The sequence below is a fragment of the Osmia bicornis genome, chromosome 5 (genome assembly GCF_907164935.1).
Source record: "Osmia bicornis bicornis chromosome 5, iOsmBic2.1, whole genome shotgun sequence".
In the NCBI taxonomy this organism is placed as follows: domain Eukaryota; kingdom Metazoa; phylum Arthropoda; class Insecta; order Hymenoptera; family Megachilidae; genus Osmia; species Osmia bicornis.
The window spans coordinates 3,879,910-3,895,790 of NC_060220.1; the positions used below are offsets into that span (position 1 = coordinate 3,879,910).

A 15,881-nucleotide genomic window follows, 5' to 3' on the forward strand; every position below is an offset into this window, starting at 1 on the left:
CGCGTTGGAAGCTGATCAACGTTTCCGTCTTAAGTGCCCACGAGATGGGATTTTATCACGATGCTCCGCTCGCTTATATTTTATAGCTAGAGATACCTAGTTCTATTTTAACTACACGAATTCCACGCGAAACAACCGATATTTATAAAAGTGTTGCCAGCATATTTCTATTCTTTTGATTAGAACTCTTCTTGTAGCATATTTTCTTACTATTTGTAGTACAAATTGTGTAACTACGCCTATGATTCAGATCTGAAGAAATAAAAGTAGAAGTTTCAATTTCTATTTCTTCTCTGTATTAATCAGTATTCATTGCTTCCACCGTTTAGATTAGTTATCACGCTCTTATCTATCTAAAATATGGAGTTCCGGATACATAAACCGTTCTCTAACAAGGTAGGAAAATTTATTCTCTAAAACTACTGAAACAGCAAAATTCTGAATGATTAATTTTCGTTTATCGAAACCCGTCAGTCGCCACGAATCACAAACGATTAACTCGCGATCTTGATGTTTTGCCTGCTTCTTCGACCACGATTTACGTTCCCCTGTCGGGCGTAAATAATAATCAACTTCCACGAGAGGATACGAACCTCCGTCACTGAAATTTCCCTCTGGCTCTTCGGAGGCATCGTTCGCAGCGTTATTCTCAATTACAAGCTGGGTCCCTTCGTTTTGGTAACGAGCGGTCCTCGCTACCGGATCATCGTTCCTTTGCAGTCGATCCTTTATCGCGCCAACACCGTCTTTCTTTTTTTTTTTAATTCATCTCGCATTGTTAACCCTCTTTATAGCGTGTCGACAAAAAAGGAGAATATTAAATGAGAAGTTGATAAAATTGATATATTATTTTTTGTTTTAGCACTCTCATGGTAGAATCATTATATAATTTCTTTTATTTTACTTTGAAGCTTTCACGAATTTCTAATTTCTTTGTGCACTTCGAAATAATTACAAATGATTACATGTATGCTTATGTAAGAACATTTACCTCCTTCAACAGTAAGGAAACGCTTCATTCCATTCCTTTTCCTTTCTTTTTCAAACTTTTTACGCGTATGTATTATGGATAATTATTAACCATGTAAAATGAATTTACAGCCTAGTATGGAGGAAGTTTGACATTAGAGAAAATCTTCTTCGAGATTGGCATCAGGATGACGCGAATCGTTCGTTCAAGGATTACGAAGCTGCGAATTGCAAACGCCGTCCAGTGATTAGCCTGGTTAATTTCACCGTGGTTTAACTTTCATTCGGTCCGAACTAATTACCGATGTTAATAACGCGTATGCTAGGTAAGCCGTGGGATCGGTAATCGTAATGAGCTCCCGGTCTTGCCATTAGCGATTTCCTATCTGTTTGAGGGATTGATACGGTAATTTACGACGCCGTCTTTTATTACGTCCCTCCCTTATACCATATAATTGCGACTTTCTTCGAAACGATTCGCCAGTGCGCCACGATTACGCTCTTTGCTGCCAGGTATTTTAAACGAACTTTAATAGCAGGGTAGACTCCAGTCCAAAGCACATGTTAAACATTTTCAAATATATTATAGACATTTACGCAACTGTTGGTTATAAGTTGAAGAATAATAATTGAAAAACAAGTATCAATTTTATAGCAGATATCAAGTCATTTCAAAAGTACTTGCGTGTTTTTTCATAGCTTTTATGAAGTACATATAAACATTTCAAAATCTTATTTTAAAATAAAATTGTTACTCTCGATTATAATCTGTTCTACTGTTTTACTTGTCTTATCTACTTTTATAAGTAGAAAAGGTTGAACGATCAGATTACTGCATTGAAATCTCTCATATATCTGCAGATACTCTTTTCACCATTTCGGTTTCTCGATTCGTTGAATACTATCATTAATAATTAATCAATATCCTTCGCTATCAGCACAATTTCTCCATAATTCATAGTCAAAACGCGACAAGATGGGAAAAGACATTGGAATCGAAGTTTCGAATTGCTGTAATCAATAACAGGGGAACAGCTGCGGGCTGAAAGAATGAGCGAACCAATTATATCGTCAAACGTTTTCGAGTCATTCGATTAACGTTCGTGGCTGGTCACTTGTACCAGATAAATTATCAGCTCGCTGCCGTGGCCAAAGAAACATTATCATCGGAAGCGCGATTCACTTATGAAGACGTAATCGCCACGGGATTCCCTCGTCGAGTGCTTCATGCAAAAGCGATAAAGCTCTGGATACGTCGCTAATTACACGGCCGCATTAAGGTAACGAATGCCTTTCTCGGCTAGCCTGCTATTAAAACGATACCAATTAAATGACGCCTATCAACATCCTTAAACGTGTAGGCTCTGTGAAATTCCCGCTGACGCCAGCATTCTCCGATGTTGTAATTATTTTTATCCGCCTCATTTCTTTCTCAATTTTTTCAAAGGTTTAAAAAGGAGAAAATTTCTTGTTTCCTCGCCGCGGTTGCGATTAAAAGCCGTAGACACGCGGCGAGGACTGGACAGGCCAGTTTGGTCCCAGGCGCATCGTCGTCTAAAATAAACCCGGCGACGAATAAGTCGTGGACCGCGTGTCTCGTCGTTTCGTACGCGCGTACAATCCGGTATCAGGTGCGTACGCAGTGCGTCATCTCGATAGGATCTCCAGCCGATGTACGCATCTCGATTCGATACGAACGTTGAACGTTTCGCCCACTTGCTGCCACGAAACTCGTGGAATCTTGGTCGAATTTCCTCTCCGTTCCTGTCCCGTTTCGTCCGTCGCGAAGATCCATCCGGGTGATTAAGGCCTTTAAAACGTTTCGACCGTTAACGCGACTCGGTATCCGCTGTAATGAGGCCCATTACAAGGACACAGATCGACACGACGATATTCGATTTTGTAATTAAGTCGCCGCGAGCAGCGCGCACGCGTTTGATTAGTAGAATATATTCGATCGTTTCGACGTCCGACTGGATCGTTCAGACTGGTCTGCTCCCGTTAATATACTGTCGAGCCGAGCGTTTTGCCGCAGGAAGTCTCTTTAATCGCGACAAAATGGTCATTAAAATCAATGAAGTCCAGAGACGGAAAAAGAGAAGGCGAGATTTAAGAGGGTGTACGGTGATTACTCCAGTTTCCTCGGCGAGATCGAAGAATTAACAGTATTCCAATCGTAGGAATCTCGAGAACGGAAATATAAGTTGTTCGATCGCTAAGAATCAATGGTTCTTCGTGTAACGTTAATTTAACGAGCACCTATAAGTATCTTTTAGCTATTCAATTATGATATAATGAGCTTCATTCGATATCCTTCAATTTATGATTAGACTACAAATATTTTTATTGTCCTCTCGGTTTAATCATAGGTGTCGTTATTTTACTGCCAATTAAGTGATGGGATTAGTCTACTTTCCTCTGCTTACCACTATTCTAATTATATTTATAAGAGTACTTTTTCATTCGGCGTACACCGGATCGCTAACTGCGTTCGAAGTTAATACAACCAATAATTAATCCACTTACCGTACCATTGTAAAGCCGGCTTTAAATCCGCTTATTAAGTCCATCGGCACTTAACGATCGCTCATCAGCGCGCGGCCGACCCAGCGCGAGTAATCAAGCTGCCTCTGACAGTGCACCCGCCATTTTCCCCCCTTATCTCGTATTCCATTACGCGACGGGCAAGCTCGAGGACGAAGAGTGGAAAGCGGCCTTAATGCTGGCCATATCAGATCCAAAACCAATAAGCAGGCTGGGATAAGCGCCGGCAGAGGACGGTCGGCGTGGGCAGATAATCACGCGAACCAGAGGCATCCCGACGCCACGCGTCCTTCTCCGATACCTGCGACGTCCTTTCTCTCGCCGCGTGGCTACCTTGAACGCGTGCACCAGCACGCGAGTGTGCGTCGATACATTTACGAGGGTATACCCTGCACTCGATCCCACATCGAGGATGATCTTCCCAGCTGCCGCGCCGATCAAAACTTTCGATATCGATTGGGGATATAATGACGTGCTCGTAACTATTGGATACTGCGGCGAACCGCAGCCCTGGGTTATACTACGGGCTCGGGTAGACGTAAAAGGTAAGAAGAAACTCGCTTGCACGAAGTCGCGAGAGGGAAATCGGCATCGCGGCGACCAGCAGCAATCGACGCTTCGGACCAGCATCCTCTAGATGCGGTCTGATCGAATTCTTTGCGATTTTCAGAGACTCGGCAAAAGGTAATTACCGATCGAAGGGCGATGTTATGCAGTGGATAGTCTTAGGTGACTCTTTCGGGGTGAATTAAAGTTTCTGTTTAATTTATTGAAGTTACTTTATTATGACAGCTCGGAAAAAATGTGTTTATTCTACGTATTTCTAGAAGGGACTAACCTGAGTACCCGAAAATCATCACATTCCTGTTTTTATCTTTCCTTCGTGGTTTGCTTAACAAACCACATTCGCTACCGCGACTGTTCGTTAGATTAATTTTTTCTTCACGAACTACGTATCTGATCGATCAATACATTGTAGATGAATCGTTGAAGAATTCGAGGATGCATTGATGTGAAACTAGATAACGATAGAAAGCAGTATCCTTCGCAAATCGAACGAGAACTCTTTTGTCGAGCTATTTTCAGACGAAATCCGAGTTTCTCGGTAAAAGTCGACCTCGTTGCGAGGAAAGCGTGCCTCGCTCGTACATCATCCGGGGATTTACCGACGAACTCGTCACCGAGGAACGTTTCTCGAGGATAACGCACGAACGGTTCGCGTGGAAATCACTGTCCGTTTAATCGAGAAAGAATACTTTGGTCATTGACCGAGGACGATGACGAAGTGCAGTCGCATTTAACCATGGACCACGGACATCTCCATTTCTTGGTTAAAGGAACGATTAGACTTCTCTTCTCACCGTGACGCGGCAGCGAGCTGCCGTCGTTGGTCAGCCGGTCGACAAATTAATGTCAAAGGCCAGTAATTGGAGAGACGGTGGAGGAAAGAATGCACCGTGTCGTATCCAGCAGGCGGAAGCTTTCGGTCCAAGATCTTCCATAATTCGACGCTAGATCTAATCTGACGCGTAGGATTGTTCCCGTCCCCGAGACACCATAAACGTATATTTCTGAAACTGCGTTTTCCTCGTCCGTGTTCTGGCATCGAATTTTTTTTCGGGAAACCGTTCCTGTCTTAATCATGACGCTTTATCAACGCGGGATCTTCCTGCCCACGGGTTATGTGACTTTCACGTATTAATTAGCGGCTCACATGCGGCTTTGGTCCATGTTCGAATACTTGCAACGTGGGCAGCAGGTTTGTTACTTTGATCAATATTTTTATATTGGGTTGTCCTAAAAATTCATACCCATAGGCAGTTAAATGAAATTATGTAGTCATTATCTTAATTAGTCACTGTCCCTTCGTTTAAAAATAGTCTAAATTTTTTAGACGATGCAATTTTATGGCAGCATGTGAGTCGAAGATGAATTATTCGATAGGATGAAGTTATGCGTAACGAAGCCAGCTGGATTTCGTTTCCGGTGCCCTGGCGGACAGAGCACTGATGAGGATATTAAGTGGGCCGTTTAGAAGAACATTTAGATTAAAATCAATCCATGATCAATTATTAATCTTGGGATGAATTACCGTTTCGACATGCAGCACTTATTGCGGCATCATCAATAATTGTTGCCGCATTAACCGCTGTTATTGCCGCGAGCAGCAATTCATTTTCCTTCGGGACGACGATGTAATTAATTACCGCGTGCCCGGTCCTCGGTGTAATGCCTTATCGTGCTCGCTGGCAAATATTGTTCCCCTTTGCACGATCCGTCGATTCACGGATCGATCGATCAAGCTGTGTGCCCGACGTCCGGTGCGTGCATCGCTCGATTGCTCTCGTTTCGACCAGCCAAGCAGCTGCTTCATCATTCGCGTTCTCGAATATATAAGCTTGATGAAGAGCGAGCTTGGGGAAGAGGGGACAGGAATGAAGAAATGAATCGGCGTTATCAGCGTTGCATAATTAGCCGTCCTAGTTGCAAATTACGCGCATCGATAACGCTTTAGCTCGTTTACGTTTCGTTTGCTCTTTTATACCTTGCGTCGCGACGCGTCGCATCGCGTTAGGGAAAACATTCGAGGTGCTCGTTTCAGGAATTAAGGAAAACGTGAAACGGTGGCATGCCGGTGTGTTTCGTAACGCGTTGGTCAATTAACGAGAAAGGGTGGCGAATGTAAGGCAGACGACTTTTTCGGCCGGGGCTAATCGTGGATCGAGCTCTCGACCTCGTCGCAGCTGGTTCCTCTTCGTCCGAAGAGCAAACGAGACGATCAGATCGTAACGATAATCGAGCCGAACGGTGTTTGGGTGCCTGAATTCGAAAAATGTACGTATATATTTATGGACGGTATCACAGGTGTAAAAGTCCAGGTTGACGGCCAGTATGTCGCGTGCGATGCAAGCCTGCCGCTCTCGGAGATCGATCGGTTGCATTTTGTCTTTCACCCCGATACGATCTTTGGCCGCGAATCGGCGAAAGTAAGACGTCTCATGGCAGCACCAGACGCGACAAACGACCCTTTCTTATCCACGTTTCGCGATAAACTCGCGTATGCCCGTTGCCGATCCGTCGATTCGCAACGATACCACGACGGAGAGCATATGTATGTCGGCGAACTTGTTCGCGTGCCGGACTTGTGGCATATGTTGGATCTCGCGGCCGTTCCTCTTCGTCTAAAGTCTAAACGCAACCGGTCACGCAAACATCCTCGGCCTTCGATTTTCTAGATTTGCTTATTCAAATTGCACCCTCGAGGGTGGATGCATTTGCAGCTGGAGGATGCGAGAATTGGGGAGAGATTTGGAAATATAAACAGTATGGAAATGATGATTGGTTTCTCGAGGCAAATAATTGCAACTGAATATTGATAAAACGTTTATTTACTCATTATCATATTACATCAAACTTTGATTTAATATTTAAACTTTTATTTAAATATGAATTTTACTCCACGTGCATAGCAATCGGAGGAGAGCAAAGGTTAAGTACACGTTTAAAGTAGCAAATGATTTTCGGTGGGTGCCAGTGGCAAATGTTTGGAAGCAAAGCTCGAACGAGCGTAAGATGGCCGGAGTCGCGAGCGTTTCATGGGTTCGCGTGCGCATGATTGCACCCTCGAGCTGTCGAGTCAGGTGGCTGTCTACCCAGACTTTGAGAAGGCAGCATTCAAAAGTTGAAGATGAAGCGTTACCCCGGGAGTGTCTGACATAGTAGTAGACTGCCTCGGAGCCATGATCTTCTGGTCAGCCTCTCGAAACTCGTGTTTCGTTCCGCAAAAGTGCCCGTAGGATTCAGTAGGTGATTGTTTCTTCTTCTTCTTCTTTTTTTTTTTTTTTTATTTCTCTCTGCTGGACGACCACGATTGTTCGATGATTATTCCCCGTAAAACCTTCGCAATTTTGTTATTAAAGAAGGTCCAGCTTTCCTCGACCCTGAAGCCTTGCCCGTAGCTATCCTGGCCATTGACCAATCTTGTCAAGCGGTAAACAAAGCGGTGTTCTTTTTACAATTCGAACGTTAATAAAGATCGATATTTTCGTTTATCCAAGCATCATTTACTACCGTGTTTTATTATTCCCTTCGTTTTATAGTTAGCTCGTTAGCCAGGGAAAACGAACGGTCGTTAAGTTGTCTCCAACAGTTACGAGCGTTCGTTCACAAATTTCTAACACGACACAAACGGTTCTCGATGATTCTTTTCCCTCCACGTGAGAGAACAATCCTGTCCGTCGATCCAAGTTTCGTCCACGGACATCTTTCGAGCGTCTATCGGCGAGCTTCGTTAACGTTCTTCCCGTCCTTCGTACAAGCACGTCCTAGAAAAGACGAAGGACAGAGCCGGCTCGTCCCGAGGGTCCCACGATGATGGATGCGCGTTAGCGCGGGAGTGCGCGAAGACAAAGATCCTACGGATTCCCTCCCGGCGTGCGCAACGTGCATTAGTTCGTGTCGCTCCTGCTGTGCGCAAATTAGACCCGCGAGTGTAGCGGTGTACTGCTGCACCTCTTGAAAACGAACGAGAGGAGACTCGGAGAAACGACGAGGAAGAAGAAGAAGAAGAAGACGAGAGTCAGAGCAACTGAAAAGGTAAAAGAAGAGGAAGAAGAAGAAGAAGAAGAAGAAGAAGAGAAAGTTTGAAGAGGAAGGCTGTGCAAAACGGGAAAGGAGAGGGAGGAATGAAGGCGAAGCCGCGATGAACGACCGCAATCAACGCAACACCGCCCCGCGAAAATTGCCTGGAATACACCCGGAATATATTATCCACACGGGTGTTCCTGCAGGCGGCGTCCTCCTCTGGGTCAAGAGGTCGCCCGCTCCGGAACGGACACGGCCCGAAGGAAGAGAAGCGTGCCCGTTGAATAGCCGCACGATCCGTATCGGCTCTGCCTCGATGGATCACGAGAGGAGCCGCGCTTTTACGCTCGCCTTCTTTCGAGACCACCCCGAATTATCGTTACAAAATTTACATCATCCTTGCAGTATATAATAACGACAGATAAAAATATGAGTTAAATTGTCGTTTGGGACTCATCGGGCCCAAAATTCAATCGATTTACGGCTGATTGATTCCGAGGAACAGGGGTGCGTAAATCACGGGGACACCCTGATGGCGTACGAGATCGAGACGCGAATACGCGAGGAGGTATTCGAAGCGTAACCGACTCTCTCCAGACGCGTTGTACTCGTTATCGTGACGTATGGCTGCCGCTGGTAACGCGAAATAATCCGTGTAGTAACGGTGGTTCGAAGTAGCTGCCGTCCCGGTGATTCCCCGACGGCGATTTTCGTTCTGTTCCAGCAAAATCGTTTATGGGCTTCGTAATTTTCATCCACGGCCGATGCGTCCGGCCCGATGCGCATCGGCTAATGGTCCCTGCCGTGCAAGCCGCTTCTCTTCCCGCGGAAATCCTATCTACACTCTCTCCCGTTCTTTCTCTTCGTACCTCGGCCGCTTTAAGAGCGACTGGATAACTTTATTTAGCGTGCTCCGCGTTTGCGTCCGTGCTTTCGCCCGCCAACGTAGCTGCCTGATTGCGATTAAGTGGCTATTATGTGTAATGCATACTGTGCTTTTTCAGGAGGTGCATACAACCGGTAAACACAACGCAAGACGACCAGCTCAACGGCTGTGAGCTGATCTATCTTGCTAAACGCTACGCAGCATCGAAACGGTGAGTCCAATGACGTTTTTCTTTCTATTCGATCGTAGGATTCTTTTAGAGAAATCAATTTTTATCATACGATGAAACGTCGATCATTCGAATGATCGATTATGGTACTCGATTCGTTTTGAACAAGCGAAAATGCGATTACGAAACTCGCCGATGTTGTCATTAGAGTGCCGGTTGACTGTTGCAATTAATCGCGAGCCCCGAGAGTAGGCTGCATACCGGTGATGAATATTAAATGTAGCGTATAAGATCCAAAGATAAAGATCCATAATAATTTCCCGGAATTCCGGCCAAGGACCGGTATCTCGGAGCGAATTACGAGCGACGAGGTCGTCGTCAGGGCTGACGCGAGAACCGGAGGACAGAGAAAAGATAGGAAAGGGTGAAAGAGATGAACGCCGGCGGAACTAATGATGATTTTTGCGACGAAACTCACGAATTCACGGTCGACGGGGGGGCGTCTGCCCTTCACACCTGCGTCTTAACCTTACCGATTTATTAGGCCCGGTTCGGACGGAAACAACCCCCTCTCGCGATCGCGTTTAATTTATCCGCGAGCTTCATGGAAAATCATCGATTCTTACTCTATACGTTTCAAATTCCCGTCAGGAGGGTTATATTACCGAAATAGAGGATGCAACATCTTTTGATCGACAGAAGGAACCTTCAATTCTCTATCAAACAAAAGAACCGACTATTTTCCGTCAGATGTTTGACGCGGTGCTCTTCTGTTCTCTATTCAGCGAGCATAATTACCAGACAGCTCCAACAGTTAATCACTATCTAGCCCTCTGAAACAGGGTGTTACAGAGCTGAACCCAGTTTTACCGTGAGAAACTTTTCGTAAAGCATAGTATCTCGAACAGAATTATCTAAATAGGACTGGTTGGGCTCCGGATGCGTGGGCGTTCGTCGAATATTTTCGGTTCGTCTCTTTGAAAATAGGCGTCTCTTTAATGGGACGTACCTGATATTCTTCCACAGGTGCGGACCCATTTCTCGAGAATCCTATCGAGACGATAGAATAACGTATCGAGTGTACTTGGAGAAATAGAACGGAAGTTGTATACCTGTCTGGATAAGCAGGAAGTTGTTTCTTTTTTTGAAAGATCAGACGCGAGGCGATCGAGGGGACAAGATTTTCACGACAAATCGACGTTGTAACGACGTACTAGTGGCGTTCATTACAGCGGGTAATGAGCTGTTAGGTTCTAAGCCGAAGAAAATAACGGAATTAGTTGAACGTAGTCGGTCGGCTCGTTCCATCGCGAGTTTTTTAATTGACAGGCCAGCCTGTCGAATAGAGCTTGTCGGAGAATCGACGCGCATCGAGGGAATTCATAAAGCCCGAGGGCCCCGAGGGAATGTGATTAATCGATCTCGGGTCATAGGTTCGATACGCTGTTGAGAATCTCGCGATCGGTTTTCGTTTCACGCGTGTATGCATATGAGGTTTCGTTCCATCGGCCCCGCGACTCGGTTGAAACGGAAAAAAATCAATTTCTCCAGTCGACCGCGACTGTGTACCGCTGTCGATCGTGTATATAAATGGTTGGATTAATTGTGAGGCAAAAGATCGGGCAACACTCGTCGAGCCTATGCGTTTCGATTATGCCGGACGCCACGATTCCAGCCGCGTTGCGCAACCAACGTGTTCTTTTTTATTCAGGGTCGAAGGTAATCGATTTGTTTTGTGTTTTTTTTTTCCTTCTTCTTCTTCCTCTTCTTTATTTATCCGTTTGCCGCCGACGTTGTTAGCGCCGTTATACACCTGCATTAACGACCTGGAAGGCTTGCGGCAACTGGATAAATCGACAAGTGTAGAATCTAACCACTCGTTCCTCTCTTATTAGCATCGTTCTCGATTATTTCTTTTCCATCGAACGGCACGGCACGGCTGTCCGTTCGAGAACGTGATTTCTCGATACGTCGCGGCTCGATCTCTTTCACCTTTCAACCGTTCGCTTTCCATACGTTTCTAGTTTTATTAAATCCCGGCTAACGGATTCAGTTCGAGTCTTGCTGGTTTATTCCTTCGTATTCCTCGTTTTTCGAACGTGTTAACACTTCACGATTTAAGAACCATGAATATTTCTCGGACGAATGAAACAAGTAAAGATAATATTTAATTCTCGGTTTAGCATAATATTTCTTAGAGATCCTAGTGCTAGGTGAATTAACGAGAAAACGTATTTAACGATACTCTAATATCTGTCCAGACTGTCTGCTCGATATTGCGCGACGTATTTACGACCGTCGGCTAGATCTCTTATTCCGCGCACACCGTACCTGTCCGGTACAATGTTCCACCGATTAAAATTAAAGAGTTCACCATACACCGAACGAATATATATTCGCGGCTGGCATTCGCATGTAGGACGAAGGCACAGCTACCGACACTGCAAACGCACGTGGAATTTATCGGGTCAACGTTGTCTCAATGTGAACCATAGAAATTGCTGCGAGACTGTCCGCAGTTACGCGGAACTCGGCATTGTCCTTTGTTTAAATATGTAGAAATCCCTTAGGCGAATTAAGTGTAGTGTAACTTGACAACTTGTAATTTCAATTTCTTATAATTGAATGAAAAAATAGACTTTCTACAGCTGTGACCTACATTGAACTCCATCCTTGCAATCCTGCAACTGCCCCTACGATGACTCGCCAGCAGAAATCGAGCAATATTTATAGAGTGGCATCGAAATGACGCTTTAATGATACTCGCGTGCATGCAAAATACCTGCATACACATTTCGAGCGGCAAATTGCGTTCGATAGAGACACCGGTAACTCGCGATATACGCGAGTGTAAAAACATTCGGTATTAGTTTTAGAAAATAACGAGCGGAAAGTTTAATTTGAGAAATGAAACGATCGTATTCTAAATAATTACATGTCGTGTTGAAAATTGATTGCTGAGTAAAAATAGACCCATCGATAGTCGCACGGATGTTGAGCAGAAGAAATTGGTGAGTCCGTTCTTCGGAACGACTTCTTTCCACAGAAGAGGCGAGGAAAGAAGGTGAATTCTGTAATTATAGACAGGCGTGGCGCTTACTACGCGCGATGTATAAGCATATAATCATTCATCGTTATTGGTCGATTAATTGAAGCGTTTGAATGTCGTTGAACAACTTGGACCGATCGTTAAGTTGCGTTTCCTTCTTCTGCAATTTCTTATCTCGTTTTTCTTTTTTCTCCCCGATGCAATTTTATTTAATATACCATTACGTGCAACGTTTTATAACTCTGTTGCCGGACGTTACAAGTGGAACAGGTCGATTAATTCGCGGACAGAATCGGTCACGGTTGGATAGGATTTTCGGCGCGGTTTGCGCGAACGGGCAATTAACACCATGGCCAGGGTACGGTGTTCGAAACACGCGTACGAATCGGTAGCAGCTGTTCCATCGGGAGCAGGTGAATCCTGCTACCGTTCTCTACCGAACAGAAGTGGTAGACGTTCACCTAATCACCATCGTACCCCTAATGACGTCCAACCCCTTTGCCACTCGGCGACGGTCCCTTCGAATTCCGCTTAATTACCGATACGAAGGTTATTTATTGCGAGCTGGCCAATTCCCTTTTTCAATCTTCTTATTTTTCTCAAAGCAAAGAATTCAAACGTTTAAATCATCCTTGCTAACGAAAAAGTCGAAGAAATGATAAATTCCGCCCGGTAGTCCGATCTTCGCTTATATTTCATTGTCGAGCGGTCCTGTGAAGTCGGCTCGGAATCTCGTTATCAGCGCGTTGCCGATCGGACGCGAGTCGCGTCTCGCGCTGTGATACGGGTTCGCCTTTTCAGCGAGAAACGAGGATTCAGGGACGCGCGCCATTGCACGGGGCGGAGGAGGCGAGAGGGCATGGACCGCGTCGCGGCCACCGTCGGTTTAAGGTAGATCAAAGGGCGCCGGCAATAATTATAGAAATATGCGCGTTGATGCCTGCCGCTTTGTCGGGTAATCCCCGAAAGGGGGTTGCTGCTGCTGTTCTCGCTCCTGGATCTTATCTGTCCTCCACGCTCTTCCCTCGGTAATACAGTTATTTATTCGCCACCCGGTATCGCGTTGTAATCTATAATCACTTTGTTCCTCTTTTATCCACGGCCAACTACTCTTCGACTACCTCTTCTGTCCTTCAACTGTTTGGTTATTCGAGAAAGAAGCTTGCGAATGTTCCTCGGGGAACTTCATCGACGTTTCGACGTGTAATTGAATGAGTACTCGTAAACTGGCGCCAGTCTCTTATCTTTGGATACAATTGTTCTAGTTTAATTATATTCCTGATAAGAAAGAATCTTTATTTGAACGTCGTCTACTTAAAAAGATACATCACGTCTGGAATACGTTGGAAAGGTTGGACGATTCGGTAATAGGACAAAAGTGTTTCATTGTTCGGCATCAGGGCCTCTTCGGGCAGCTTCTTCTTCGTCCGGGTCGCGTCGAGCCTGTCGGCGGACAATGAGGCAACGTTCAGGGCGCACAGGTGCGTATTCGGAGCGGAGGGGCGTGTTAAGGTCCGTTTTCTCCTAATTGGCAACATTTTTCTTGTCCTCCGACGGCGCGCTCTCCGCGTCGGACAATTGCATCAGGGCCAGCATGGACACGCATTGAAAGAATTCGTGGCCAATTGCCGTTCCTGGCTGCGGCGCGGTGTGCCGCTGAAAAAAAGAATGCATAGATCGTTCTACGATTATTTCGCGTGGCGATTGAGCAAGCGGAGTCCGACCAAAGCATATTTCTCCGGCTGTCCGGTATCGAACGGAACGCTTTAAATCTTCTATCCCAATTGAGAGGCGAGTCGGAGTCAGGAACAGACCGTTTCGTGTCTCTGTCTCGGACTTTGTGGGTTATTAACTTATTCAGAGCAACGTTACGTGACACCGCGCGATACACGTTCCTTAAATGATAGTAATAGCGCCCATGTAACATTGGTAACCGCGTGTGGTCGAGAAATGAACCGACTTTATGGTTCCGCTTGTAAGAATTGTTGGCCGATCGATTCGCTTTGGATGATCGTTATTATCCGCGTTGCATAGCGGGAATACTGCATCGGCCTGCATTCTTGTTCACTGATCCCGAAACGCGAATTAATATTATCGATGCTGAGACTTTTTCTTAGGATCGGTGTCCTCTTTTCATGCTCATAACTGAAAGCATCGAATACACTTACTCATTTGCCTACAATATCGGGCGAGTTAATGTTTTCACGCTGCAACGATTCTGCACGGTCGGCGGTCCGCAAAGTGTAAAAGCCGGAACCCGGTGTCGTTTCCGCGGGTTTACACTGTTCAACGAATATTCACCCGTGACAGGGCAGTTTACCGCGGCGATTAACATAAAACTTTCCCTCCCGTGTGAATTCGCGCGCAAACGATGACCCAGTTTCGCGTGGCTGCCAACGCCACGTCGCACGACGATTATATTCGGCGTGTATGGGGTGCGAAGAGAATACAGCAATATTAATCTGATATTCTCGTAACAAATGCTCGATGTCCAAGAATATCGAAACTAGCCATCTCGTTACTCTTTTTCATTTATTTAGCGAGTTTAATGGCTCCCATTTTATCGCGGGATACGATATTCAATCTATTGTTGTCCAACAAAATTTTCTTACCTTCCAGAAACATTTTAGCATTGCCTGATCATCATCTCGATCCCCGGCGCGACGAAAGATCAGCAAAGCCGCGGGCAGCTTTCTGACGAGCGACTACCGCTTGATTCCTCCCGTTAATCCTCTCGTACGTCTGGGTAATTGCGGGTTAAATCATTCGTTAGAGCTGTCGCGCCTTCGGGACGATTCTTAATGCTCGTCTGGAAGTTTGCTCGCCAGTGAACCGTCTAAGCTCCGTTTAACCGCAGGCCTCTCTCCTTTAGCCCGTGGAACTCGCGAATTGTATAAACGGAGCTCGCGATCGTATCGTTGTTTTATTACAGGATACATCTGTTTCTGGCCGACCTGCTGGCGTGTAATCACGCCACGTAATTCGAAAGCACGAAAGGGAAATTGCCGATTACCCGGGCGCGAGTTTCTTAATCGTCGCCGGCATTATGCCACCGTTGCAGGCCTCTTTCGCACTGTTCTGAGGGAAAGAAATCGTGTTTCTTTTAAAATTGCCACCGGTGCGTGAGAATAAAACGAACGACGCGTATTATGCACGGAATTCATTAATGGATTCATTGGAAATGACGATTTGCATTTTAGAAACGATTCTTTAGAACAGGTTTGGTTAAATTTCGCATAAAATAAATACTTTTGGGTCTTTTGTTCTTGAATTTTTACGTATAAATGAAACCTTGGTCGGTTCTTTTTCCATTAATCGCAAGTAGCGTGAAGGTGCTTCTAAGTACTTGCTTGATCAAGTAGCGCCAATTATCACGAACAGCCGGTAATAATCCTGAATCGAACGATAGCTGAGATTTCCTGGGAGCAGAGAGGCTATGTATCGGTTTTGAATTTGCATTTATCGCTACACCGGGTCGTACAATGTATTATTACTTCTTGCAATATCATGCGAGGATGTTTCAGTAGAGAAGGGTAAGTTGCAACAACGTGCGCGATTTGCATGTGCAACTAGTTGAAACACGAAGAACCTGTCCTCATTTTCTTGTTCAAATATCGAAGCTGTAGTTGCGATACAAAACTCGATGATATGGTTGATAAGACGCTTTTACGGAGTAATAA

General features: G+C 45.3%; 1 long non-coding RNA gene across 2 annotated transcripts in view; it reads left to right on the forward strand.

The window, feature by feature from the left end:
• Positions 1-15,881, forward strand: part of LOC114880314 — a 126,239-nt gene that overhangs the window by 22,464 nt on the left and 87,894 nt on the right. For both annotated transcript variants that reach the window (XR_003790059.2, XR_003790058.2), the window contains exon 2: positions 9,102-9,194. This is a non-coding gene — a long non-coding RNA (uncharacterized LOC114880314). The remainder of the gene's footprint in view (positions 1-9,101; positions 9,195-15,881) is intronic.